We start from the raw sequence: 13576 nt of genomic DNA on the forward strand, positions 1-13576 counted from the left end.
AACTGGTCCAAATCCCTCTGCAAGCTTTGAAAACCTTCCTCACTGTCCACTACACCTCTAATCTTTGTATCATCAGCAAATTTGCTGATACAATTTATCACATTATCATCCAGATCATTGATATAGATGACAAATAACAATGGACCCAGCACCGATCCCTATGGCACACCACTAGTCACAGGTCTCCACTCAGAGAAGCAATTCTTCACTACCACTCTCTGGCTTCTCCCATTGAGTCAATCTTTATTTATTTATCTTTATTTATCTTTCCTACCTATTTGGCTTCTCCTATCACTTTCCAACTATCTTCCTTCCTCCCCTCACCTTGTTATTCTGGTATCTTCACCTTTCCTGTCCAGTCCTGAAGAGAAGGGTTTCGTCCCAAAATGTCGACTATTAATTTATTTCCTTAGATGTTGTCTGTCCTAATGTTGCTCTAGGTTTTTCAGTTATTAGTTTGACTTCTACACTAACTCATGAACCAAGATATGAGATAGGAAGGAAAAGTTTGGTGCTTGGCAGAACAAGAATAAAGTATTTTAAAAGTAGCAACCTCATTCTGTCTAGTGTAATTAACAGAATTAGACAAATTAAAAACAAATTGGGCACAAAGCGGTGCTTTAAAATTTAACATTGCACTGAAGCCAAGATTCTGATTTTAGACAGGCGTCATTTTGCATTTTAATTTGGAAAATGATGAAATAATGAGTTCCTTTGAGTTCTCATTGGGAAGATGATGTCTGTTCTGGTGCACAAGTGGCATGTGTTTGGGAGTGACTGCAAAAAATAAAATTAAGCACAGTCGGCCCTCCTTATCCGCGGGGGATTGGTTCTGAGACCCCCCCCCCCCCCCCCGCAGATACCAAGATACGCGGATGCTCAAGTCCCTTATTTAAACTGAATTAGTGCGGTGGTCTTTAGGACCCAGCGGAACCCTGAACTTTATTTAACATGTTGAGTGCAGTGGACATTAGGACCCAGCGCAGCTCTGAATCTGCGGTGTTTCTGTTCACGAAAATAATCACGATCACGATTGAAAATAAGGTGGAAGTAATAAAGTGATTGGAAAGAGGTTAAATGCCATCAGTCATTGGAAAAGTGTTAGGATACAGTCAGTCAACGATCGGAACAATTTTAGTGGAGCATGCGAAAGGCCCTGCCCTGATGAAAGCTACAATTATTACTAAGCAACGCAGTGGTTTAATTATTGAAATACATATGTTTCTAAGTGTTTTATATGCATAGAAAGGTAAAATATGTACTATATACTAAGAAAATGGTTTGACTAACTGACGCTAAATAATACCGGATGTACCTATTCCGACTTCAAATCCGGCTTAAAGATGGACTCAGGAACGGAACTCATTCATAACCCGGGGGACTGCCTGTACTTTTAAGTCATTTCTAGATTACTTATAATACCTACAATGTAAATGCTATGTAAATAGTTGTTATATTGTATTGTTTAGGGAATAATGACAAGAAAAAAAAGTCTGTACATGCTCAAACAACGAGTGCTGGAAGAGCACTTCCGGGTTTTCCTGATCCGCGGTTGGTTGAATCCGCACATGCAGAATCCGCTGATAAGGAGGGCCGACTGTATGTCCTTTTGGGTAGGTGGATAGCTTACCAGTTTTCCTATTCTTTAAGGCCATTGAGATGTGAAGCAAAGAGCTTCAACCTCTGGAAGCTTGAATCATTTTGCAGAGTGAAAAGGAAAGAAGGTGAGGAGAGGACGGAAACAAAAAGAAAGCAATTATTTTGAGAAAGGAAGAACATGTTGTTAAGGAAATTAAGTCATGGTATCCTTTTCTTTATAATAGAGGCAGTTTAGAGCTCGGGGCGTCAAAGTTCAGAGTTAAATTCTGGTGTTGTCTGTAAGCGAGTTTGTCTATTCTTTCCACTGTGCGCTTAGATTTTCTCCAGGTGCTCCGGTTTCCTCCCAGACGTGCCAGTTAGTAGGTTAATTGCAAATTGTCCCGTGATTAGGCTCGGGTTAAATTGAGGGATTGTTGGGTAGTGTGGCTGGAAAAGCCTATTCCGAGCTGTATTTCTGAATAAAAATTAAAAAATAAGTAACATTGCAATTCAGTTGAGTTTCAAGTGAAGTAATTATGTAGAGAGACCAGAGAAACTGTGCATAATCTTAAAGGTAGAAGAGGTTAAGGAAAGACTTAATGAACCTATTAAAATCATGAAAATCAAGAAAATAGAATTGGTAACTGGAGGACACATATGTTGAGGGAAAGTAACAGATGTTGAACTTGTAGCTGAATTGTACCCACTAGCTTCGTGGTTTGGTTTTACTATTTCTATTTTCATTCATCCCTCCCCACTTATCTCCCTGCCAGCACTTACTCCCAGCCTAAGTGCTATCCCTGCCCATCACCACCTCCCTTCCCTCCATTCAAGCCCCCCAACTGTCCTTCACCTACAAATCTACTGGGGTTGCCCATTGTGTCCGGTGCTCCCGATGTGGCCTCCTCTACACTGGTGTGACCCGTTGTAAATTGAGGTACCATTTCATCATGCACCTCCGCACCCGCCCCCACCAGTGGGACTTCCTGATGGCCAGACAGTTTAATTCCCAGTCCCATTCCCGTTTCGCCATGTCAATACATGACCTCCTGTTGTGCCAAGATGAAGCCACCCTCGGGGTGTAAGAGAAACACATTATACTCCACCTGGGTAGCCTCCAACCTGATGGCATGAATATTGATTTCTCCTTAAGGTAAAAAATAATCCCTCCCCCTCCCTTCCTCTGTTCTCCATTCTGACCTTTCATTTCTTTTGACCTGCCTACTACTTTCCCCTGGGTCCCCTCCTCCTTCTCTTTCTCCTATTGTCCACTCTCCTCTCTTATCAGATCCCTTTTTTCCCCTCCACCCACCTTTGAATTCAGGCATTCCCCCCCCTTTACTACTATATAAGGTGTTATTCCTCCAACCTGAGTTTGGATTCATTTTGACAGTAGAGGAGGCCATGGATAGACATATCAGAATGGGAATGGGACGTGGAGTTAAAATGTGTGGCCACTGGGAGATCCTGCTTTCTCTGGCGGACCGAGCGTATGTGTATCATGCCATCAGGTTGGAGGAACAACACCTTATATACCGGCTGGGTAGCCTCCAACCTGATGGCATGAACATTGACTTATCTAACTTCCGTTAATGCCCCTCCTCCCCTTCTTACCCCATCCCTGATATATTTAGATTTTTTTTCTCTCTCTGCCCATCACTCTGCCTGTTCTCCATCTCCCTCTGGTGCTTCCCCCCATCCCCCTTTCTTTCTCCCCAGGCCTCCCTTCCCATGATCCTTTCCCTTCTCCAGCTCTGTATCACTTTCGCCAATCACCTTTCCAGCTCTTAGCTTCATCCCATCCCCTCCGGTCTTCTCCTATCATTTCGCATTTCCCCCTCCCCCCACTACTTTCAAATCTCATACTACCTTTCAGTTAGCCCTGACGAAGGATCTCGGCCCGAAACGTCAACAGTGCTTCTCCTTATAGATGCTGCCTGGCCTGCTGTGTTCCACTTGCTCTAGTGGATATAGATGTGTCTTATTCAGCAAAACTGAGCAGCAGGCATTATATTGAGCCACTCTTGGAGGAAGGGGCTTCCCGACCCACTTTTATGTGCTAAAGATCAACGGTAACAACAGGACAATTTTATAGTTACAATGTATCTACAATGGTTCCTTTGAATTACATGTAGTTTTCACACACCTCTTTCTTCGCACCCACACTGCAGACACCCAAAATAAATGTTAATCAGCATTGACTGGTTTGCAATCAACTCGAGTCCACAACTCCAGGAAAACTATTGTTCAGGGCTGCATTTTGAACGTAATCTACTATCCACATTCATGTCTGAAGACTTGTTGCTCGTGAAGTTTCAGAGTATGCCCTAACACTATGTTGGTACCAGAACTGTGCCGACATGTGCCCCCAGCACATCCTTGGACTGTGGTTGTTGACACAAATGACACATTTCACTGTATGTTTCTGTGTTTCAATGTACATGTGACCAATAAAGCTAATATTGAGCAACACACATGAAGTGCTGGAGGAACTCGGCAGGTCATTTAATATCAATGGAAAGGAATAATCAGTCAATGTTTCAGGCTGAGATCCTTCATCAGGACTGGAAAGGTAGGGTAGAGAGCCCCTTTCCTTTCCAGTAACTTAATGGAATCCTGTTGATACCACACAGCAAAAGAAAAACTTCTTTTATCTATCATGTATCAGGGACTTTACAGATGTGCCTTTCAACTGGAAAATGTTTCAGCTAAGAGAGAAAAGAACATTATAAATTGTTCTTGGAAATCTTTTAGTTTTACTGCTGGTGGGCAAGGAGAAGGAAGAAGGTTTTGAAAATATGCAAAACAGTTTCTGTCAACAAAGGAACTGCTTACATGTAAAGATTAACCTGATGAGGTGTGGTGTATGTGGTGTTGACAATGGAGCATTATGAAATCCAGGATGATTGAGTAGAGAGTGCATAGACTATAGAGCAGATTGATGTACATCTGAAATGAAATATTTTGTATTCTATTTAGATCTATGACATTATTGCCTATATTGTGGTTATTGTTTATAATATCACTTTCAGATTTTATTTTATTGAATCATTGTGGACTTCCGGAAGGTGCAGATGAACCATCCCCCTCTGCAAATATATGGCTCCTTCATAAAGAGTTAAGTGCACCAAGTTCCAAGGAGCTCACATCACAGATTACCTCCCCCAGTCCCTTTATATCATCTCCTTGAACAAGAAGGCACAGCAATGCCTCCATTTGCTAAGAAGATTGAGGCAAGCAATGCCCCGCCCCCCCCCCCCCCCACCATCTTAACTGCATTTTACAGGAGCACCATTGAGAGTGTCCTGATAAACTGCATCTCCATCTGGTACGGGAACAGCCAAACGTCGGATTGGAAGTCCTTACAAAGGACTATGAGAACAGCTGAGAGGATCATAGGGGTCTCTCACCATCCATTGGGGACATTTACCAGGAGCGCTGCTTACTCAGGGCCCTTAGTATGATCAAGGATCCCACCCATCCATCCGGCATCCTCTTTGACTTTCTACCATGAGGCAAGAGACTCCGATGCATAGAAACGAGAATGGTCAGAATGGGAAACAGTTTCTTCCCTCAGACCATTAGGCTTCTGAGCTCCCTTCTGCATTGCATTCAAAGTATCACTGGTTAATCTGTTCAGTACCTTACAATATTCAATTAATGCATTTTAGTTTGTTATTTGTGCGTGCTTCGTCTGTAGATTTTATCCTTGCCTTCATAAGTTATCATGTGTTATGTGTACTATTGTGCTTTACACCCTGGTTCAGAGAAATGTTGTCTAATTTCTATATACGTTACGTGGTTATATATGTTATATGCATGTATATAGTTAAATGGCAATAAACTTTACTTGACTTATTGCCCCTCCAAAGATCACATGTCCAAGCCTCTTGTTTGTAATGAGTTGATTAGGTACATAGCATTTGTGTTCAAATTTCAAAATAAATTTATTATTGATGTACATACCTGTCACCATATACATCCCTGAGATTTGTTTTCTTGCAGTCATTCACAGTAAATACAAAGAAACAAAACAGAAAAAAACTAATAATAAATAATAAGCAATAGATATTTCCAACTACGCCCTACTCCTTCAGTATCACCAAGAGGACATAGCCACAGTCATCATGAGGAAACTTTGAAGATGGATTGGGCATATGATGAGAAGAGAAGCCGACTCCATCATCAAAACAGCACTTCATTGGATCTCTGAAAGGTGGAGGAAACACTGGAGACCAAAGACAAATTGGTGCTGTACCATTGAAGCAGAAATGAGGACTCTGAACCACACTGAGGCACAATAGAGAAGATGGCAAAGGATAGACGGAGATGGAGGACCTTCATCGCTGCCCTAAGCGCCAGTGGCGTAGCAGGTATTTGATGACGATGAAGCAATAAATATCGAGAACATGAGATGAAGAGTTCTTGAAAGTGAGTACATAGGTTGTGGGAACAGTTCATTGTTGGGGTGAGTGAAGTTATCCCCTTTGGTTCAAGAGCCTGGTGGCCGAGGGTAATATCTGTTCCTGAACCTGGTGGTGTGGGTCATGAGGCTCCTGTACCCTCTTCTTGATGGCAGCAGCAAGAAGAGAGCAAAAAATCCATAGAATAATAACCATAACAGAATCAATGAAAAACCACACCAACTTGGATGTTCAGTCAGAGAGCAGAAGACAAAAAGAAATAAATAATATTAATCGTTATTATTAAATAATAGTTATTGACAATTAATTATTAATCATTAATAAGCAATAAATGTAAAGAACATGAGATGAAGAATCCTTGAAAGTGAGTCCATAGGTTGTGGGAATGTTTTAATGATGGGGCAAGTGAACTTATCCTCTTTGGTTCAGGAGCCTGATGGTTGAGGGGTAGTCTCAGTTCCTGAGCCTGGCGGTGTGGGTCCCAAGACTTCTGCACTCGTACTTCTACATAGTTTCAAACTGTGTTCTCACTCACTCATTTGGTTCTCCTTTTGCTCAGGCCAGCAAATGTTAGTATTCTATCAACCAACTAGTAAATCAATTAAGTAACTGCATTCAACATGCCTTTAAGATCATTAAAAGTGAACAGCGCTAATGAGCAAATTCAAATATTTAGACAATACTGTATATTGCCCAAGTTGTCCACTGCTCGACTCTCTCTACACCAATGACTGCGTGGCAAGTCACAGCTCAAACGCCATCTATAAATTTGCTGATGATGCAAGCCTTGTTGGCAGAAACTCAGATGACAATGAGAGGGCATACATGAATGAGATATACCAGCTAGTTGGTGTCACAGCAGCAATATTGCACTCAACATTGAGAAGATAAAAGTGCTGATTGTGGACTTCAGATGAGGGAACATGCACCAGACCTCATCAAGGGATCAGAAATGGAGAGAGTTAACAATTTTAAGTTCCTTGTGTCAATATCTCTGGGGACCTAACCTGTACTCAACATATTGATGCAACTGTAAAGAAGGCAAGACAGCAACTATACTTCATTAGAAATTTGAGGAGATTTGGTATGTCACTAAAAACACATGCAAATTTCTACAGATGTACTATGGAGAACATTCTAATCAGCTGCACCACAATCTGGTATGGGGAGGGGTGGGGCTACTACACAGGATCAAAGTAAGCTGCGGAGTTGTAAAATTAGTCAGCTCCATCATGGGCACTAGCCTCTGTAGTATCCAAGACATCTTTAAGGAGTGATGCCTCAAAAAGGCAGGGTCCATAATTAAGGATCCCCGTCACCTAGGACATGCCCTCTTCTCATTGCTGTCATCAGGTAGGAGGTACAGAAGCCTGAAGGCACACAATGATTTAAGAAGTGCTTCTTCCACTCTGCCATCCAATTTCTGAATGGGCGCTGAATCCATGAACACTACCTCAGTCCATTTTTTAAAATTCCTACTTATTTTGCACTACTTAATCAATTTAACAGTTTAATATACTTACTGTAATTCATTTTTTTCCTCTCCATCATGTATTGCATTGTATACTCTTCTATTTCAAGGCATGCTGGTGGGCATCTAGTTCAACATCTTTCATCTAATGTTTTCCTTCACTTTTTTTTAGTTTGACATCTGTTATGCATTGACATGCATTTCATCTAGTGAATCATTTAGACTTCAACAATAAATCAGATGTTCTGGCAATATTGGCCCAATATGGTACAAATTAAATGGGACGTGTGGTCAAATGTCATGATTCCAAAATGTTTTTTCTAACTATGTTGTTTCTTAAAGAACAAATATTCAGACATTTTTCGATATCACTGATTTCACTGTTTCTAAACAATATTTAGAGTTCAAAGTAACTTTATTACCAAAGTACATATTTGTCTCCCTGAGAATCGTTTTCTTACGGGCATACTCAGAAATTCCAAGAAACCCAATAGAATAAATGAAGGACCTCACCCAACAGGACAAACAACCAATGTGCAAGGGGCATCAAACTGCAAATATGAAAGAGAAAAAGAAATAATTAATTAATTAACAAACAAACAAACAAGCAAGCAAGCAATAAATATCAAAAACAGGAGATGAAGAGTCCTTGAAAGTGAGCTCATAGGTTGTGGGAACGGTTTATGTTGGGGTGAGTGAAGTCATACCACTATTTCAAGGTTGATGGTTAAGGGGTATTAACTGTTCCTGAACCTGGTAGTATACGTCCTGAGGTCCTGTACCACCTTCCTGAAGGCAGCAGTGAGAAAAGAGCATGTTTTGGATGGTAGTGGGTCCAAGATGATGGATGCTGTGACACTGTTCCATGTAGATGCGCTCAATTGTTGGTAGGGTTTTACTTGTGATGGACTGGGCCACATCCTCATATAATGCTGAAGGAATTCAGCAGGCCGGGTAGCATCGATTGAAAAAAATAGTCGATGTTTTTGGCTAAGACCCGCAGATTTTCTTGTGTTTGGACCATATTCACTACTCTTTACAGGATTTTCCATTCAAGGGCATTGGTGTTTTCATATCATGCCATGATGCAACCAGTCAATAAATAATATTGGGGTGGCTTTTGAAGACTGATTTTATAATATCTCTTAGATTTCCTGTAGTGGGGCTCACAATCTGTTCGGGATTTGCATAATCATAGCAATAGTCATTCAGAAAGAAATCGCTTGACCCTAAATGCTTTTGCCATCTTTTTTAAAAGAGCTATTTAGTTAATCCCAATCTGCTGTTCTTCCTGATAGCTATCCAACTCCCTTTTGAAAATTACTGCTGTATCTACTTCCACCACTATTCACTGTATTTTGTCACCCTGCTTGCAGTTGCCTCTCTAGTTGCTAACAAACACAAAGTCTCCAGCTTTCTAACACAGGGAGGGGCAGTTCTAGACACTCTCCCAGTCCTGAATCACATTGCAGATTCTTTCCAGCACAATGACATAAATTTCACTGTGACATCTATCGAGATAGATGCAAGAAGCAGAAACAACACTGTGTGGTCTTATTGACTTCAAAAAGTCTTTCATGCATCAACTGAGACAGATTATAAAGAGGTCCATCACTGACTCATTTCTTGTCTAGTATGGAGTCTTGTTAATCAATCTTCTTCAAACTGCCCACTTGAGTGGAATAATCTACAGCACTTCATCCTATGCCGTTTCCACTTCACATCCAAAATCTCTCCACCCTTTCTCATCGAGCTCCAGTGCACAGAAGATACTTGCATACGTACCCGTTCAAAGCTCAAGGTCATTAATGTAGGTACTTTATTGAGATATGGCACAGAGCAGGCCCCATGAGACAGCTTACAATGAACAATTACCCTACAACTGGTACGTCTTTGGACTGTGGGAGGAAACTGGGGCACCTGGAAGAAACCCATGCAGTCATGGGGAGAACATCCAAACTCCTACAGACAGCGGTGTAATTGAGCCCACTTTGCTCATAATGTAACACATTTTACTATTATGCTACCATGCGACTATTGTGGATATTTTCTTGAAAGCGTGCTATAAAACTGAAATTAAAACATGCTGGAAAAATTCAGCAGGCAGAAAGAGAAGTGCTTCATATACACAAAAGATTCTGCAAATGCTGGAAATCTTGAGTAACATATGCAGAAAATGCTGCAGGAACTGAGCTGGTCAGGCATCATATATGGAGAGGAATAAATAGTTGATGTTTTGGGCCAGGACCCTTCACTAGAACTAGCTTTTATTCCACATCATTCTTGTTCAAAGTTCAGACTAAATTTATTATCTAGGTACATATATGTCGCCTTGTACAGCCCTGAGATTCATTTTCTTTCAACCATTCACAGTAAGTACAAGAAACACAATAGAATCAATGAAAGACTGCCCCCAGCTGGATGGGCCAATCAAAGAATGTACAAAAAACAAAAAACAGCAAATGCAAATCTGCTCCAATTTGCCTACCATCACAACAGGTCCACAGCAGATGTCATTTCATTGATTCTTCACTCAATCCTGGAACATCTGGACATGAAGATGCATACATCAGGATGCTTTTAATTGATTACAGCTCAGCATTCAATACTATCATCCTCTTAAAACCAATCAATAAGCTTCAGGACTTTAGCCTCAATACCCCCTTGTACAACTGGATCCTCGGTTTTAGACACTAGACACTGGAATACTACACTCGTTGACCCCAGTCAGTTTAGATTGGTAACATCTCCACCTCAGTTTCCATGAGCATAGCTGCACCACAAAGCTGTGTGCTTAGTCCCCTAATCTTCTCACTTTGCACTTATAACTGTGAAGCTGAGCACAGCTCCAATGCCATCTTTAAGTTTGCTGATGACACCACTCTCGTAGGCCGAATTAAAGGCGGTGATGAATTAGCATATAGGAGGGAGATAGAAAATCTGGCTGACTGGTATCATAACAACAATCTCTCACTTAATGTCAACAAGACCAAGCAGCAGCTTATTGACTTCAGGAGGAGAAAACTGAAGGTGCATGAGCCAGTTTTCATTGGGAGATCAGAGGTTAAAAAGTGTTGGCAATGATAAATTCCTCAATGCATTCATTTCAGAGAACCTGTCTTGAGTCCAACACGCAAGTGCCATTACAAACACAGCATGGTGGCACCTCTTAGAAGTTGTTTTATCCTTCTTTCATTAGATGTTTGCAAAGGTTCAGCATGTCATCTAAAACCCCGACAAACTTGTGATGGAGAGTATATTGACTGGTTGCATCACAGTCTGGTAAGGAAACTCCAAAGCACCCGAGTGGAAAAATCCTACAATAAGTAGCATAATCAGCCCAGTCCATTATGGTAAAGCCCCCACCACTGAGCACATCTACACTGCTGCAGGAAAGCAGCATCAAGGATCCACACCATCCAGGCCATGCTCTCTTCTCACTACTGTCACCAAAAAAAAGCTACAGAAGCCTCAGGACTCTCACCACCAGGTTCAAGAACAGCTACTACCCCTCAACCTTGAACAAAAGAGGATAACTGCACTCAACTGCCTATCCATTGAGATGTTCCCATATCCCATGATCTCATTTTAAGGACTCTTTATCTTGTTATTTCATGCTTTCTTAATTTATTGCTATTTATTTATACTTGCATTTGCACAGTTTGGTGTCTTCTATGCTCTTGCTCTATCGTGGATCCTGCTATAGATTTGCTGACCATACCTGCAGAAAAAAGAATCTCACAGTTGCATGTGGTGATGTGTATGTACTCTGTTAATAACTTTGAGAAGTTTTGTTAAGATCATGGCTGTTATTGTTTCCGTTCTCACCAGTATACTGCACCTTGACTTGCTTTTTCTAACTGTCATTAACAACCCAGCACAGCAATCTTTGTCTTAACCTGTCACGGGCTACATCCTTTGTCTTACTCATTCTTCTCCAACCCCCACCTTCTCTGCAAATTAGCAACTTGTAAATGACTCACTTCCTGTACTGCATGTGGCCATTGCTGTAAAATCCCCATTGGCCTCATTAACAACCTTAAAACTGGAGTGGAAGCAAATAATTTTTGATGAACTGATTCTAACCAGCTAGTACCCTGAATGCTGAGGCCTGACTTGTTGCATGGGAGTCTCACTGCCTAGTACCCCAAATGCTGAGGTCTGACCAGTGGAATTTTGGCAGCAATTTTGGATGCAAGGATTATGTAGAATCAGTGCACCCATCACCTCCAAGAGAATCACAACCTTGTCGTTGGGTTTAGAGGCTTGCATGCCTCAATGACTGGAGTCAGGGCTTCATGCTTTGGCTCTTGGTAGGCCCACTCATGCCAACCGGTCATAAGAGTGGTCTACCGGTCCTTCAGGTTTAGGGGTTCAACTCAGGCCTAACGACCCTGACTGGTAAAACAAAATTGTTAAGGAAATGGCAATAAGAATCCTTCTACATCTGAGTATTCCTGAGGCTCCACCTGGGACTTGCATGACTGACAGTAGTGAGAACCGAGAGAAAGGTACTAACATGAAGGAAGGAACATCGCCAGAGATGGAGGACATTCATTGTTTTAAATGCCGGTGGTGCAATGGACAGTAAGTAAGTGCACGCACAGAAATAGATGCTATTAAGCTCATACCCTAAATGGTCCCCCTGGCCCAAATTTTCCCTTTATTGGATGCAGTCCATTAGATTATTTTGTATATAAATACCTGACCTGATTATCACAAAATAGTTATAGTAGTGTGATCACTTGACTCAAGTATGATGGTCTCCTAAGGTGGCTGTAGAGGCTGATCTGGCATCCACATATTCTGGTGTAGTGCAGGCAAAAGTCATGTTTTTTTGTTTCTGACATCATATGATGATCTCTGTGGACACTGACTTGGAGCTTCCAGACCTCTCAATCCTGCCCCCTTCCCTTCTTGCTAATCACCGCAGGATTTAATCCAGGATGTTGAGGTGGATTCCCTTAAAGGAAACACCTGTGTATAACATGGGAAGGCAGCCACCACACGACCCTTGACAGATCAGGGTCAGGGTCCAGTGGCATGGAGTGCAAGATGACCAGGGACTCTTCACTGCTGCAGTCTTCCTCCACCTTCAAGGCCATTGTGAGGTATCATCGACTTCCACCAACTCCACCATTGAGGTCTTGGGATCGCTTTTTGTCTGAAACCTCTCCCTTGATCTTACCGCCATAAGTGACCCTTCCAGGGGCCAAGAACTCCAAAAGGCATTATCTCGGGATCTCTGAAACTCACAAGCCTCTCCACCATGACAAGTTGACAATCCTTGCAGAAGACAAAGTAGATACATCCATAATAGATCTGAAGATAGTTTATTAAAGATGAAGGAGTCCAGAAGAAGGGTCTTGACTTGAAATGGCAGCTTTCAAGGATTAAAATACAGAGTAAATTTTATAATCGAAGTACTGTAGATGTATGTCACCATATACAACCCTGAGATTCATTTTCCTGTGGGCATACTCAGCAAATCTACAAAATAGTAACTATAACAGGATCAATGAAAGATCAGTCAGAGTGCAGAAGGCAACAAACTGTGCAAATGCAAATATATAGAAATAACAATAAATAACAGGAACATAAGATAATGAGGTAAGGAGTCCTTAATGTGAGATCAGTGGTTATGGGAACATCTCGATAGAAGGGCAAGTGAGTGTAGTTATCACCTTTTGTTCAAGAGCCTGATGGTTGAGGGGTAGTAACTGTTCTTGAACCTGGTGGTTTGAGTCCTGAAGCTCTTGTACCTTCTACCTGATGGCAGCAGCGAGAGAAGAGCATATCCTGGGTGGTGTGCATCCTTGATGATGGATGGTGCTTTCCTACAACACCATTTCATGTAGATGTGCTCTGTAGGCTACATCTGCTGAGTTCCTATTTGTTTTTCGGTAAAGATGTTGGGATCTCTAAGTAGACAAATAATTGTAGTCAGAACACTGTTTATTTTATAGAATAAAATGTGAAGAAATAATAAAATCAATCCTGGAGAATTGATTTAATTTTACAAGCGAATTATTACGAAGTGACACTGTGGAGTAATTAGCATTCTATATGTACCTTGAAATTCATTTTTGATTGGACGCACTAG

General features: G+C 41.4%; 1 protein-coding gene across 1 annotated transcript in view; it reads left to right on the top strand.

Annotated features, from left to right (window-relative positions):
• zdhhc8b (zDHHC palmitoyltransferase 8b) overlaps positions 1-13576 on the top strand; it is a 336369-nt gene that overhangs the window by 197367 nt on the left and 125426 nt on the right. The gene's annotated exons all lie outside the window — the stretch shown is intronic.

The sequence above is a fragment of the Hemitrygon akajei genome, chromosome 7, assembly GCF_048418815.1.
Source record: "Hemitrygon akajei chromosome 7, sHemAka1.3, whole genome shotgun sequence".
Lineage (NCBI taxonomy): Eukaryota > Metazoa > Chordata > Chondrichthyes > Myliobatiformes > Dasyatidae > Hemitrygon > Hemitrygon akajei.